Source organism: Delphinus delphis, chromosome 14 (assembly GCF_949987515.2).
Source record: "Delphinus delphis chromosome 14, mDelDel1.2, whole genome shotgun sequence".
Classification (NCBI taxonomy): domain Eukaryota; kingdom Metazoa; phylum Chordata; class Mammalia; order Artiodactyla; family Delphinidae; genus Delphinus; species Delphinus delphis.
This window is the reverse complement of record NC_082696.1, coordinates 88,236,533-88,252,989: the sequence shown is the minus strand read 5'-3', so window position 1 is coordinate 88,252,989 and position 16,457 is coordinate 88,236,533.

Sequence of the window (16,457 nt, the reverse complement as noted above, 5' to 3'; positions counted from 1 at the left end):
GTTAGGAGTAGTGTGACGGACTTAGTTAGGGACACTGTCAGGGCCTGAGTTAGAAGTAGCATCAGTGCCTTCATTAGGTATTGTATCAGCACCTGATTTAGGAGTAGAAACAGGGCCTAAGATATGGACCATGTCACTGCCTATGTTGGAAGTAGTATAAGGTCCTTAGTTAAGGACAGTGTCAGTCCCTGTGTTGGGAGTAGTTTCAGGCCCTTAGTTAGGGACACTGTCAATTCTTGAGTTAGGAGTAGTGTCACGGCTTTAGGTAGGGACAATGTCAGTGAGTGAGTTTTGAGAAGTTTCAGGCCCTTAGTTAGGGACAGTGTCAATGCCTGGGATAGGAGTAGTGTCACTGGCTGAGTTAGGAGCAGCGTAAGGGCCTTAGTTAGGGACAGTGCCAGTGCCTGAGTGTGGAGTAGTGTCAAGGCCTCAATTAGGGACTTTGTCACTGCCTCAGTTAGTAGTAGTTTTAGAGCTTTAGGTACGGACATAGTCAGTGCCTAGGTTAAGAGTATTGTCAAGGCTTTTGTTAGGGAGAGTGTCAGAGCCTGAGTTAGTAGTAGTGTCAGGGCCTTATTTAGGGATAGTGTCAGTCCCTGAGTTAGGAGTAGTGCCATGGCCTTAGTTAGGGACAGTCTCAGTTCCTGAGTTAGGCATAGTGTTAAGACCTCACTTAGGAGTAGTGTGAGGGCCTTTCTTAGTGACAGTGGCTGTGCCTTATTTAATAGTAGTGTCAGGGCCTTAGTTAGTGACAGTGTCAGTGCCTGAGTTGGGAGTAGTCTCGGAGCCTTAGTTAGGGACAGTATCAGTGCCTGAGTTATGAGGAGTGTTGGGACTGTGTTAGGAGTAGTGTGACGGCCTTAGTTAGGGACAGTGTCAGGGCTTGAGTTAAGAGTAGCTTCGGTGTCTTTGTTAGGTATTGTATCAGCGCCTGGTTTAGGAGTAGAAACAGGGCCTAAGTTACGGACCGTGTCACTGCCTATGTTGGGAGTAGTATCAGGTTCTTAGTTAAGGACAGAGTCAATCCCTGTGTTGGTGGTAGTTTCAGGCCCTTGCTTAAGGACATTGTCAATTCTTCAGTTTGGAGTAGTGTCACGACGTTAGTTAGGGACAATGTCAGTGCCTGATTTGTGAGTAGTGTCAGGCCCTCAGTTAGGGACAGTGTCAATGGCTGTGTTAGGAGTAGTGTCATGGCTTTAGTTAAGGAGAGTGTCAATCCCTGTTTTGGGGGTAGTTTTAGGCCCTTAATTAGGGACAGTTTCACTACTTGAGTTAGGACTATTGTCATGGCTTTAGTTAGTGACAGTGTCAGTGCCTGAGTTGTGTGTTGTGTCCCGGACTTAGTTAGGGACAGTGTCAGTGCTGAGTTTAGAATAGTGTCCGGGCCTTAGTTAGGTAGAGTATCAGTTCCTGAGTTAGAAGTAGTGTCATGGCCTTAGTTAGGGACACTCTCATTGCCTGAGTTAGGAGTAGTGTAACGGGATGAGTTAGGAGTAGTGTAAGGGCCTTAGTTAGGGACAGTGTCAGTTATGAGTTGCAAGTAGTTTCAGGGCCTTAGTTAGGGATAGTGTCTGTGCCTGATTTAAGCATATTATCAAGGCCTTTGTTAGGGAGAGTGTCATTGCCTGAGTTAGGAGTAGTTTCATGGCCTTAGTTAGGGAAAGTTTCAGTTCCCAAGTTGGGAGTAGTGTCCAGGCCTTAGTTAGGGACAGAGTCCATGCCAGTGATAGCAGTAGTTTCAGGGCATTAGTTAGGGACATGGTTAGTACCTGAGTTGGGAGTAGTGTCATGACCTTAGTTAGAGCGAGTTTCAGTGCCTGAGTTAGTAGTAGTGTCAGGGCCATTGTTATGAAGAATGTCACTCCCTGAGTTAGGAGTAGTGTCAGGGCTTTAGTTAAGGACAGTGTCAGTCCCCATGTTTAGAGTGGTATTACAGCCTTAGTTAGGGACAGTGTCAGTGCCTCAGTTAAGAGTATTGTCAAGGCCTTAGTTAGGCAGAGTGTCAGTGCCTGAGTAAGAAGGAGTATGAGGGCCTTAGTTAGGGACAGTGTCAGTGCCTTAGTTAGGAGTAGTGTTGGGCCTGTTTTTGGAGTAGTGTGACGGCCTTAGTTAGGGACCACGTCAGGGCCTGAGTTAGGAGTAGCATTGGTGCCTTCGTTAGGTATTGTATCAGCACCTGATTTAGGAGTAGAAACAGGGCCTAAGTTATGGACCGTGTCACTACCTATGTTGGGCGTAATATCGGGTCCTTAGTTAAGGACAGTGTCAGTCCCTGTGTTGGGAGTAGTTTCAGGTCCTTAGTTCGGAACAGTGTCAATTCTTGAGTTAGGAGTAGTGTCACAGCTTTAGTTAGGGACCGTGACAGTGTCTGAGTTGGGTGTTGAGTCACAGACTTAGTTAGGGACAGTGTCAGTGCCTGAGATGGGAGTAATGTCAGGTCCTTAGTTAAGGACAGTGTCAGTGCCTGAGTTGCAAGTAGTTTTAGGCCATTAGTTAGGGACAGTGTCAATGCCTGACTTTGGAGTGGTGTTATGGCTTTAGTTAAGGAGAGTGTCAGTGCCTGAGTTGGGAGTAGTTTCAGGGCCTTAGTTAGGGACAGTGTCAGTTCCCATGTTGGGAGTAGTGTCATGGCCTTAGTTAGGGACAGAGTCAGTTCCAGAGATAGGAGTAGTTTCAGGGCCTTAGTTAGGGACATGGTAAGTACCTGAGTTGGGAGTACTGTCATGATCTTTGTTAGGGAGAGTTTCAGGGCCTGAGTTAGTAGTAGTATCAGGGCCTTAGTTAGAGACAGTGTCAGTGTCTGAGTTAAGAGTACTGTCAAGGCCTTAGTTAGGTAGAGTGTCAGTTCCTGAGTTAGGAATAGTGTCATGGCCTTAGTTAGAGACACTGTCATTGCCTGACTTAGGAGTAGTGTCACGGGCTGAGTTAGGAATAGTGTAAGGGCCTTGGTTAGGGACAGTGTCAGTGCCTGAGTTGAGTACTGTCAAGGCCTTAGTTAAGGAGAATGTCAGTGCCTGAGTTAAGAGGAGTGTCAGCACTTTAGTTAGGGACAGTTTCAGTTCCCAGGTTTAGAGTGGTGTCATGACATTAGTTAGGGACAGTGTCAGTGTCTGAGTTGGGAGTGGTGTCACGCCTTTGCTAAGGACAGTGTCAGTGCCTGAGTTAGCAGTAGTGTCAGGGCCTTAGTTAGCGACAGTGTCACTGACTGAGTTAAGAGTAGTGTCAGGGCACTAGTTAGGGAGAGTGTCAGTGCCTGATTTAGGAAGAGTATCAAGGCCTTAGTTACAGTGTCAGTTCCTGAGTTAGGAGTAGTGTCATGGCCTTAGTTAGGGACAGTGTCAGTGCCTGAGTTAGGAGTAGTGTCAGGGCCTTAGTTAGGGACAGGGTCAGGGCCTGTGTTAGGAGTAGTGTCAGCCCTTATTTAGGGTGAGTGTCAGTGCCTGAGTTAAGAGTATTTTCAGGGCCTTAGTTAGGGAGCGTGTCAATTCCTAATTTAGGAGTAGTGGCATGGCCTTAGTTAGGGACACTGTCATTGCCTGAGTTAGGAGTAGTGTCATGGGCTGAGTTAGGAGTAGTATAAGGGCCTTAGTTAGAGACAGTGTCAGTCCATGAGTTGGGAGTAGTGTCATGGCCTTAGTTAGGGACACTGTCATTGCCTGAGCTAGGAGTAGTGTCACGGGCTGATTTAGGAGTAGTGTAAGGGCCTTTGTTAGGGACAATGTCAGTGCCTGTTATAGGAGTAGTGTAAGGGCTTTAGTTAGGGACAGTGTCAGTACACGAGTGGGAGTAGTGTCACGGCATTAGTTAGGGACAGTGTCAGTGCTTGAGTTAGGAGTAGTGTCAGGGCCTTAGTTTGAGACAGGGTCAGGACCTGAGTTAGGAGTAGTGTCAGGGCTTTATTTAGGGAGAATATCAATTCCTGATTTAGGAGTAGTATCATGGCCTTAGTTAGGGTTAGTTTCTGTTTCTGTGTTAGGAGTAGTTTCAGGGCCTTAGTTAGGGATAGGGTTAGTGCTTGAGTTGGAAGTACTGTCACGGACTTAGTTAGGGACAGTGTCAGTGCCTGAGTTAAGAGTATTATCAAGGCCTTTGTTAGTGAGAGTGTCAGTGCCTGAGGTAGAAGCAGTTTCAGGGCCTTAGTTAGTGACAGTGTCAGTTCCTGTGTTGGGTGTAGTGTCACAGCCTTAGTTAGGGACAGAGTCAGTGCCAGAGATAGTAGTAGTTTCAGGGTCTTATTTAGGGACATGGTCAGTACCTGAGTTGGGAGTAGTGTCATGACCTTAGTTAGGGAGAGTTTCAGTGCCTGAGTTAGTAGTAGTGAAAGGGTCTTAGTTACGGACTGTGTCAGTGCCTGTCTTAAGGGTATTGTCAAGGCCTTAGTTAGGGAGAATGTCAGTGTCTGATTTAGGAGTAGTGTCAGGGCTTTCGTTAGGGACAGTGTCAGTTCCCTTAGTTATGGCCCGTGTAAGGGCCTTAGTTTAGAATAGCATCAGAGCCTATGTCAGGAATCATGTCAGGGCCTGTGTTAGGAGTGGTGTCAGGGCCTTAGGTAGGGACAGTGTCAGGGCCTTAGTTAGGATGAGAATCAGGGCCTTCGTTAGGTATTGTGTCAGGACCTGATTTAGTAGTAGTGTCATGGCCTTAGTTAGAGACAGGGTCAGGCCCTGATTTAGGACTATCCTCAGAGCCAATGTTAGGGATCATGTTAAGGCCTGAGTTAGGAGGAATGTTTGGGGCCTCTGTTAGGAGTAATGTCAGGGCCTATGTTAGAAATCGTGTCAGGGCCTGAGTTAAGGACAGTGTCGAGGACTTAGTGAGGACTAGCAGGGCCAGAGTTAGGAGTAGTGTCAGGGCCTTAGTTAGGGACAGTGTCAGGGCATTAGTTAGGACTGGCATCAGAGCCTATATTAGGAATCTTGTCAGGGCCTGAGTTAGGGGTAGTGTCAGGGCTTTAGTTAGGGTCAGTGTCATGGCCTCTGTTAGGAGTAGTGTCAGGACCTTAGTTAGGGACAGTGTCAGGGCTTTAGTTAGGAGTAGCATCAGTGCCTTAGTTAGGTATTGTATCAGCACCTGAGTTAGGAGTAGGGTCAGGGCTTTAGTTAGAGACAGTGCCAGGGCCTCAGTTAGGACTAGCATAAGAGTCTATGTTAGAAATCATGTCATGGACTGAGTTAGGGACAGTCTCGGGGCCATAGTTAGGACTAGCAGGGCTGAGGAAGGAGTAGTGTCATGGCCTAAGTTAGGAGTAGTGTCAGGTCCTTAGCACTAGCATCAGAGTCTTCGTTACATATCGTGTCAGGGCCTGAGGTAGGAATAGTGTCAGGGCCTTAGTTATGGACACTGTCAGTGCGTCAGTTAGGACTAGTGTCGAGGCCTTAGTTAGTGCCAGTGTCAGGGCCTTAGTTAAGACTAACATCAGAGCCTATGTTAGGAATCGTGTCAGGGCCTGTGTTAGGGACAGTGTCAGTGTCTGGGTTAGGAATAGTATCAGGGCCTTAGTTAGGGACAGTGTCAGGGCCTGAGTTCGGAGGAGTGTCTGGGCCTTCGTTAGGGACAGTGTCAGGGCCTTAGTTCGGTATAGTGTCAGGGCCTGAGTTAGGAGTAGTGTCAGGGCCTTAGTTAGGGCCAGTGTCAGGGCCTAAGTCAGGACTTGCATCACAGCCTTTGTTAGGTATCATGTCAGGGCCCGAGTTAGGAGTGTTATTAGGGCCTTAGTTGGGGACAGTGTCAGAGTCTGAGTGCTGACTATATCCTAACTCTCCCTTCTAAGGAAACTTGACACTACTCCTAACTCAGGCCCTGATACTGTCCCTAACTAAGGCCCTGACACTTTCCCTAGCTAAGGCCCTGACACTACTCCTAAGCCAGGCCCTGATACTCTTCCTAAATAATGCTGTGACACTACTGTTAACTCAGGCCCTGACACTGTCCCTAACTAAGGCCTTGACACTACTCCAAACTCAGGCCCTGACCCGATACCTAACAAAGGCTCTGATGCTTGTCCTAACTAAGGTCCTGACACTGTCTCTAACTAAGGCCTGGAAGCTGTCCCTAAATATAGGCCCTCCTGCCGGCAATAACTTAAAGCCTGACACCATCCTGAGCTAATTTTCTGAACCATCTCTAACCAAGGTCCTGACACTGTCCCCAAGAAAGCCCTGTTGCTCTCCTTAAGTGAAGCCCTGAGGCTGTCCATAACTCAGGCCCTGAAGCTATCCCTAACTGAGGCCTTGGCACTGTGTCTAACTCAAGCCCTGATCATGTCTTTAACTAAGACCCTAATGCTGATATTACAAATCCCCTGATGCTTCTAAGTCATGCCCTCACCCGGTCCCTAGTTAAGGCCCTGTCGTTAGGTTTCACTCAGACCCTGTCGCTCTCCCTAATTCAGGCTCAGGCGCTCTCCGTACATGAAACCCTATGCTCGTCCTAAATAAGGCCTTGATACTCTCAGTACTAGGGTCTTGACACTATTCATAGGTCATTTTGTGACACTATCCCTAGATCTTAACCTGACCCTGTCCATAGCTAATGTCATGCCTTTTATTCTAACTAAAGCCCTGAGGCTGTACCTAAGTAAAGCCCTGAAATTATTCCCGAGGCTATGACACTGTCTGTAACTGTGGCCTGTATGCTCATTTTAAGTCAGGGCATGATACTGTCCCTAACTAAGGCCCTGACACTACACCTTACTCAGGCCCTGCCACTGTCCCTGACTCCACTTCTAACTCAGGCCCTGACACTATACCTAACAATGGCTTTGATGCTATTCCTTACTCAGGCACTGACACTGTCCCTAACTAAAGCCCTGACACTAATCCTAACTCAGGCCCTGAAACTGGCCCTAACTAAGGCCTTGACACTACTCCTAACCCAGGCTCTGACACTGTCCGTAACTAAGGCCCTGACTCTACACCTAATTCAGTTTCTGACACTGTACCTAACAAAGGCTTTGATGCTAGCCCTAACTCAGGCCCTGACACTGTGTCTAACTAAAGTCGTGCTGCATTCAATATATAAAGTCCTGACAATATCCTGAGCTTATATCCTGACCATCTCTAACCTGGGCCCTGACACTGTCCCTAAGAAAGCCCTGTCGCTGTCCCTAATTCAGGACATGAGGCTGACCCTAACTCAGACCCTGAAGCTATCCCTAACTGAGGGCTTGATGCTGTGCCTAACTCGGGCCCTGATCATGTCTTTAACTGAGACCCTAATGCTGATCCACAAAAGGCCCTGGTGCTGACCTAAGTCATGCCCTGACAGTGTCCCCAGCAAAGGACTGGATGAGAGGCCTCACTTAGGCCCTGTCTCTCTCACTAAGTCAGGCTCTGATGCTGTCCCTACCTGAAGCCCTGACACTGGTTATAAATAAGACCCTGATACTCTCAGTAACTAAGGTCTTGACACTATCCCTACATCATTTCCTGACATAATCCGTAGACTTTACCCTAGCTAAAGTCGTGTCTCTTATGCTAACTATAGCCCTGAATCTGTCCTTAACTGAGGCCGTCATATTAGTCTCAAGGCTGTGACACTGTCCCTACCTAAGTCCTAGATGTTCGTCCTAAGTCAGGTCCTGACACTACACCTAACTCAGGCCCTGACACTGTCCCTTACTAAGGCCCTGATACTACTCCTACCTCAGGCTGTGAAACTCTACTTAACAAAGGCCCTGGGGCTTGTCCTAACTAAGGCCCTGCTGCTGTCAACATCTAAAGTCCTGACACTACCCTGAGCTAATTTCCTGACCCATCTCTTACCAAGGTCCTGAAACTGTTCCTAAGTAAGCCCTGATGCTGTACGTAAGCGAGGGCCAGAGGCTGTCCCTACGAAAGGCCCTGAGAATGTCTTTAACAAAGACCCTGATGCTGATCCTAACGAGGCCCTTATGCTCCTCCTAAGTCATGCCCCGACACTGCCCCTAACTCAGGTGCTAACGAGAGTCCTCAGGTATTCCCTGTCGCTGTACCTCAGTCAGGCTCTGATGCTGTGCCTACATCAAGCTATGACACTGGTCCTGAAATGAATAAGGCCCTGATGCTCTCAATAACTAAGGTCTTCACACTATCCCTAGCCTGTAACCTGGCTCTGTCCCTAGCTAATGTCCTGCCTCTTATCCTAAGAACCTAACGCTGATCCTACGAAGGCCCTGATGCTGCTCCTAAGTCATGCCCTGATACTGTCACTAACTAAGTCCCTGATGCTTGGCCTCACTCAGGCCCTGTCACTCTCCCTAAGTCAGGCTCTGATGCTGTCCCTACCTGAAGCCCTGACGCTGGTCCTAAATAGGGTCTTGATACTCTCAGTAAGGTCTTGACACTATCCTTAGGTCATTTCCTGACACTGTCCCTAGACTTTAACCTCACCCTCTCCCTAGCTAATGTCCTGCCTTTTATCCTAACTGATACCCTATTGCTCTGCCTAACTAAGGCCCTGGTTAGTCCTAACTAAGACTGTGACACTCTCTCTAACTAAGGCCCGGAAGCTGTCCCTAATATAGACACTGCTGCTGACAATAACTAAATTCCTGACACTATCCTGAGCTAATATCCTGACCCATCTCTAATCAAAGTCCTCACACTGTCCCTAAGTCAGCCCTGACGCTGTCTCTAAATAAGGTCCTGAAGCTGTCCCTGACCCAGGCCCTGAAAATATCCCTAATTGAGGCCCTGATGCTGTGAGTAACTCAGGCCCTGATAACGTCTTGAAGTAAGACCGTAAAACTGATCCTACAAGGGCCCTGATGCTGCTCCTGTCATGACCTGATCTGTCCCTAGCTAAGGCCCTGACACTGCGCCTCACTCAGGCCTTGTCGCTCTCCCTATGTCAGGCTCTGACGCCGTCCCTACCTGAAGCCCTGACACTGGTCCGGAATAAGTCACTGATGCTGGTGCTCAATAAGGGCCTGATGCTCTCAATAACTAAGGTCTTCACGCTATCCCTACCTCATTTCCTGACACTATCCCTAGCCCTTAACCTGACACTGTCCCTAACTAATTTCCTGCCTCTTATGCTATCTAAAGCCCTGGTGCTGTCCCTAACGAAGGCCCTGACACAAGTCCTAACTCAGGCCTTTACACTGTCCCTAACTACAGCCTTCAAGCTAGTCCTAATTCAGGCCCTGATGCGAGTCCTAACTCAGATCCCACTCTGTCCCTAACCTAGGGCCTCCTGCCGTCAATAACTAAATCCCAACACTATCCATAGGTAATGTCCTGGTGCCTCTGTTACCAAGGCCCTGACACTCTCCGTAAGTAAGCCCTGAGGCTGTCACTAAATGAGTCCCTCACACTAGCCCTAACTCTAGTCCTGACATTGTCCCTAATAAAGGCCCTGATGCTAGTCCTAACTAAGGCCTGGAAACTATCTCTAACTAAGGTCCTGGAGCTAGACCTAACTCAGGCCCAGACGCTAGGTCTAACTCAAGCCCTGATGCTACGCCTGACTCAGACCCTGGCACTGCCCCTAAAAAGGGCCCTATGCTAGTCCTAACTCATGTCCTAAAGCTAGGTCTAAGTCAAGCCATGAATTTAGGCCTATTTCAGGCCCTGACATTGTCCCTAACTAAGGCCCTGAAGCTGTCCCTAACATCAGCCTTGCTGCCTTCAATAACTACCGTCCTGAAACTATCCTGAGCTAATATCCTGACCCATCTCTTACCAAGGTCCTGACACTGTCCCTATGTAAGCCCTGATTCTGTCCCTACATGAAGACTTGAGTCTGTCCCTAACTCAGGCCCAGATGCTGTACCTAACTCAAACCCTCAAAATGCCTTTGAGACCCTGATGCTCTTCCTAAGTCATGCCCTACCACTGTCCCTAACTAAGGCCCCAACACTGCTTTTAACTCAATCCCTGAGTGTACCCCTCACTCAGGCCCTGACATTTTCCCTAAGTAAGGCCCTGATGCTATCCTTAACTCAGGCTCTGATGCTGTCCTTGCCTGAAGCCGTGACACTGGTCCTAAATAAGACCCTGATGCTCTCAATAACTAAGGTCTTGACACTATCCCTAGGTGATTTCCTTACACTATGCCTAGAATGTAATCTGACCCTGCCCCTAGCTAATGTCTGGTCTCTTTTCCTAACCCAAGCCCTAATGCTGTCTCTAACTAAGTCCCTGGCTAATCCTAACTAAGGCCCTGATACTGTCTCTAACTAAGGCCCGGAAGCTGTCCCTAATATAGGCCCTGCTGCCATCAATAACTAAAGTCCTGACACTATCTTGAGCTAATATACTGACCTATCTCTAACCAAGGTCCTAACTTTGTCCCTATGTCAGCCCTGACACTCTCCCTAAGTGAAGCCCTAGGCTTTCCTTAACTCAGGCCCAGACGCTGTACCTAACTCAGACCCTCAAAATGTCTTTGAGACGCTGATGCTCTTCCTAAGTCATGTCCTGACACTGTCCTTAGCTAAGGCCCTGACACTAGGTCTTACTCAGGCCCTGTCGCTCTCCCTAAGTCAGGATCTGACAGTCCCTACCTGAAGCCCTGACACTGCTCCTAAGTAAGGCCCTGATACTCTCTGTAACAAGGTTTGATACTATCCCAAGCTCATTTCCTGACACTATCCCTAGACATTAACCTTACCCTGTCCCTAGCTAAAGTCTTGCCTCTTATGCTAACTAAAGCCCTGATGCTGTCCCTAACTAAGGCCCTGACACTACTCCTAACTCAGGCCCTGACACTGTACCTAACAAAGATTCTGACACTTGTCGTAAGTACCGCCTTGACACTGTCCCTAACTAAGGCCCTGATGCTGTCAATAAGTAAAGTCCTGACAGTATCCTGAGCTGATATCCTTACCTATCTCTTACCAACATACAGACAGTCCCTAGGTAAGCCCTGAAGCTGTCCCTAAGTGAGGCCCTGAGGCTGTCCCTAACTAAGGCCCTGAAGCCCAGCCTAACTCAGGCCCTCAGGCTAAGCCTAAGCCTGGCCTTGACATTGTCCCTAACAAAGGCCCTGACCCTAGTCTTACCCTAGGCCCTGATGTTTGATCTAACTCAGGTTCTGACGCTGTCCCTAACCAAGGCCCTGTAGCTGTCCCTAACATCAGCCTTGCTGCCGTCAATAAGTAATATTCAGACACTATCCTGAGCTAATAACTTGATCCATCTCTTACCATGGTCCTGACACTGTCCCTACTAAAGTCCTGCTGCCATCCCAAAGCGTGTCCCTGAGGCTGTCCCTTTGAAGCCCTGTTGCTGTGCCTAACTCAGGCCCTGACAATATCTTTAACTAAGGCCCTGATGCTGATCCTAGCTAAGAACCTGATGCTAGGCCTCACTCAGGCCCTGACATTGTCCCTAAGTCAGGTCTTGACTCTGTCCCTAACTAAGGCCCTGAAGCTGTCCCTAAGTCAGGCCCTGACACTTTTCCTAACTCAGGTCCTGGCAATAACCTTAATTAAGACCGTGATGCTGATCCTATCTACAGTACTGATGCTGGTCCTACGTCATGCCCTGACACTCTCCCTAAATCAGGATCTGATGCTGTCTGTAATATCTTGGTCTGTCCCTCCCTAATTCCCTGAGGCTTTCCATAACTATAGACCTGACATTGTTTCTAACTAACTGCCTGACTCTGTACCTAAGAGACACTGAATAATCAGCCTCTCTGCACCAATTCTGAATCAAATTTCAAGAACAGTGTTTTGGAGAAATACAAAAGATTAGTTTTATCACTCTGCCAGCCAATGCAGGACACAGCAGGCTCATGCCCTCTACAGCTGTGTGTCCCAATGTGGGTGGATTTGGTGTTTTATAGCGATGGTTCAAGGGTGTGCTTGCTGATAAGGATCAGTGTGTATGCAGGGCCTGCACGCCTTTAATCTGGTCTCAGGTGGTTTCTTGATGAGTTCCTCAGGACTGAAGAATGCTAACATCTTCCATTTGTTGGGGGTTTTAGTTCTTTAAGGATCTCAAAGATATTGTTATGTGTATCCCTTGAGGCAGAACCAGGACCCTGCCTCAAGGCTGCACTATTGTTTCTTGACTGTTTTTCCCTGTCTCTGCATCCCCTCACTTCCTTGATTAGCAACTGTTCAAATTTGCCCTTTGGAACTCAGGGAAGGCCCTGGAGTCTCTAGTCTATTCCCTAAAAACAAGTTAGGAGGCAAACAGAAAGAATTCTGTGCCCAGGAGACCACAGAGTCTCTCTCAGTTTCACTCCTCCTCTTCTGGATACTCCCTAATTTTGAGGAGAACAGATTTTTGACAAGAAAAGGAATCATCATTTCAGATTGAGATATTAATCATAAACTTGGCACAGGAAATCGGTTTTAAGGGGACTCGGTCTTAATCAACACCTCACTTTTATCTTTCCCCACATCTTTCAGGGAACAGGGTGATGACCACTCTGCCTACTTCCTGCCTAAATGGGGTGCCGTCCTGCCTAAATCTAGGGGAATGGATACCAAGTTAGAAATATTTGAGATCCAAGTCCTATACCTGAGACTTGTATGATTAAGATCTCAGTCCCTTGGTCCCCCATTTTGGTGCAACAAATCCAGTTAAAATAGGAGGGGTAACAACTGAAAATTTAATAGTAAAAATAGATCTCATTCCCTTAGGAATTCAGGAGAATATGTCTGAAACGTGGTCTGGAACTGACACTTCAGAGAGACTTTGTAGCCAGTTGTCTAATTCTACCTAAGTAGGTTTTAACTTTTGATGTAGTATTGACGTATCCATAACAGGAGCTATTGACCACTACACATATGTCTCATCTTTCTATTAGTATCTGATCTAACATCATTGTTTGAAATTTAATAGTTAAGAGAGGAGTCCTTGAAAACGTACGGTTGCAGCTATCAGCAGACATTGTTTTGAGCATGGCTGGTGGCGTCACGAGTCTGATATAGCTCAGAAATCCAAGTTGAACAATACAGGAATGCAGGGACTTCCCTGGTGGTCCAGTAGTTAAGACTTCGCCTTCCAACGCAGTGGGTGCCCATTTGATCCCTGGGCGGGGAGCTAAGATCCCATATGCCTCGTGACCTAAACTCGAAAACATGAAACAGAAACAATATTGTAACAAATTTAATAGGCTTAAAAAATGGTCCACAGCAAAAAAAAAAAAAAAAAAAAAAAAACTTGGAAAACAAACAAACAAAAAATACAGGAATGCATCTAAATCAAATCTACATTGGGTATCTGAATATCTGAACCATAGTTGGATATCTGAACCATATCTGAACCATAGCCACTCCTTTTTGACTGTCAAATGCATTGGATATCTGAACCATAGTCACTCCTTTTTGACTGTCAAATGCATTCCCCTCTTCAATGCCAAAGCAGATGTACAATTCATATCCAATAGGCCACAAAACAGGCAACTTTTGTCAGTAAAATTTAAGTTAAACCATGTATAAGCCAGAGTGACTTCCTCACACCTTGATACATGAAGAGTTTTCTTTTTTTTCACTTTTGATTACAATAGAAAGCATTGATGATCAAAATGTCAATCCCTCAGTGCCAGAATGATTCAGCTGTTTGCCCCAGGTGTAGATCATGTCCTTCAGTGCTAGGCCTTCTTTATATTTGCCTAGTTAATCCACATTGGGGGAATACTGATCAGGTATCGTGAACATGCTCAGAGGAATGTTAATGAGAAAACGCTTTATATAGGCCATACATTTTATTATTCATACCCAACTGTCACACAAGCATTGTACCTGTGCTTTTAGCAATAGACCTAAAGCAAACAGTGATACATCGTGAGTCATTACATTCTGATAACTTTACTAGGTAACTTTTCTCTTAAACATCAGGGCAAAATGAAGCCAACACAGTAACTTTCATAAATACAGATTTCAATACAGAGCTGTAATTCATCCAATTGCTCCAAGTCCTAAGTAGCTTGAGGGGAAGGACTTCCCTGTGTCTGGAAAACACAGATCAAAGCCAGTAACAAAAAAACAAAAACATGATAACCATATTCACCAGTTCACTCAGTAACCAATCCTTTTGTTAACTTTGTATGAAGCCATCAGATTCTCCATTAAGATTTCTCATTTCTTACCCAGTTTGGCATTATGATATGAAATTTATCAGAGACCTGTGCTTGCCAAAATGTCCTTCACGTAGATCTTCTTGAAGATGGAGCACTTTTGCAAAGTGTTAGAGCACAACAGGAACTATCTATAAATCACATAAAGACTTAAAAGGTCATGGCTAAACCTTGGATCACACTGTAAATGACAAAAGAAACCATGATTGCTGTTACATACAACATTTAAGAATTCCTAGAATTATGACTCATAAAACTTTACCAGGACATACTAGCTTTTTAGGAATTCCATGTAATTTAACATACTAATCACACATTTCTGTCTGAGATGGCTCAAGGGCCTCCTAAAACATCTCAAAGTTAGCTGGAGAGCAAAAGAACTGTTAGAATTGGCCAAACAACACTTATTCACTGAACCAAAGTAAAGAGATTTCAAACAAAAAGAGAGATCACAGACACAGGCAAAGGAACTCACAAGCTGTTATCGAAAGCAGCATTCCCAGAAAACTTTGGAGGGAGAAACCAAATCCAGGCTTGCCCTAACCTACTTCCAACAAAATCCATCTTAGAAAATCCCGGTCATGCACAACTCTTTCCTCAGTGTTCCCTTTTCACAAATGTTCATCACCTTCTGTATCCATCTTATATTGCCCCTTATTTTTTTCCACATTCAGGTATAACCAGCTCTAGTACAAAGTGACTTTCTTTTCTCTTTTACCATCAGCCTATTACCTAGCTATCACGTAGCTTCATAAATGCATGAACATATGAAATTTCTCTTGTCTTTCTCTTCCTGTGACAAAATGACTCTAGCTGAAGGATAGTATAGTCATTTAGGTTACCATTCAAAGACCAGCTTTCCTCATTTTTCAAGAATGTGTCCATACATTGGCCAGACAAAATTACAATAGAATTTCATTCTTTTCTTAGTCTTAGGTTTACAACTATAGGTTGACCAGTCTGCCAGGATTTTGCCCATTGGCTATCAGATGGAACTGATGAAGCACTTCTTATGTTTGAACCATAGAACACTCACACGTGGACTAAGAGCAAAACAAAATCCTAACCACCAACGGAAGCCTCAAACCAAAGGAGCAAAAAACCAAACAGAAACCAAAAACCAAACAGCACAAGACTCAAATCAGCTTCCAAGTCTCAACTTAGCCTGTGACCTCTGTCTAAGGGGTGCACCTTCCAAATGAGATTTCCTGGAATGAAAAGTCACACAAATCGGAACCAAGGTTCCCCCAAATGTACAGGGCTAAAAGGACCTCAGAGTGCATGCCAGGGGAGTTACCACATGCTGGCTGAGCTCTTGCAACATCCTAAATGCTATTTTCCTGGTTCCCCTAAATAATCCCTTGGAGTAGGACATTCAGGGCAGTCCAGGCAGGAGGAAGAGAGGAATGTCCTCAAGGCAAAGACAGCCTTGACAGCTGCTAGGGTGGTCCCTCTTTCACCATCTACTCCTGTCCCAGAGTTCTACCTGCTGGGATGACTGGGGCTCGGCCTTTCCAGGCAAGAGTCCCAGGTGTTCTGGCCTCTAAAGGAATTCCCCAACCCTACACTCACTTGAAAGAGGCTGGCGTGGAGAAAATCTCAGACTGTCTGATCAACTCAGGGGACCCACAGGGGCCATCCCCAAGTCAGCCCCACACTGGGTACTAAATTTGATGTCAAAAACTCGGCTTCTGTGCACCAGTGCTGAATCGAATCTCAAAGACACGTTTGGAGGAAGTAGAAAAGACTAGCTTTACTGCTTTGGCAGCCAAAGGGGGACACAGAAAACTCGTGCCCTCAAAAATTGTGTGCCCCAATTCAGGAGGATGTGGTGAGGAGTTTTACAGCAATGGATTAAGGACACACTTGCTCCTAAGGATTAGTGTGTGCACAGGGCCTTAACTCCCTTTAATCTGGCCTCAGATGGTCTCTTAATGAGCTTCTTTGCAGTGAAGAACACTAAAATCTTCTATTTTATGGGGGTTTTAGTTTGGTAAAGAGCCCAAAGATACTCTTAGGTACATCCCTTGAGGCAGAACCAGGATCCTGCCCCAAGGCTGCACTATTGTTTCCTGATGGTTCCTCCCTGTCTCTGCATTCCCTCCCTTCTCTGGTTAGCAACAGTTTGAATCTGCCCTTTGGAACCCAGGGAAGGTCGTGCAGCCTGTAGCTTATTCCCAACAAACAGGAAACAGGAGACATGGGAAAGGCTTTCATGCTCAGGAGCCCAACAGGGCCCTGCTTGATTTCACTACCAGGCCCCGACGCTGACACTCACTATGGCTCTGAGCTGTGTAGAATGGCATGAGCTTTCCCTAAATATTAATTTATCTCTCTCCCTAACTAAGGTCCTGATGCTGTCTCTAAGGCCTGAGGATGTCACTAACAAAGGCCCTGATTATGTCCCTAACTACTGGCCTGAACTGTCTCTAACTAAAGCC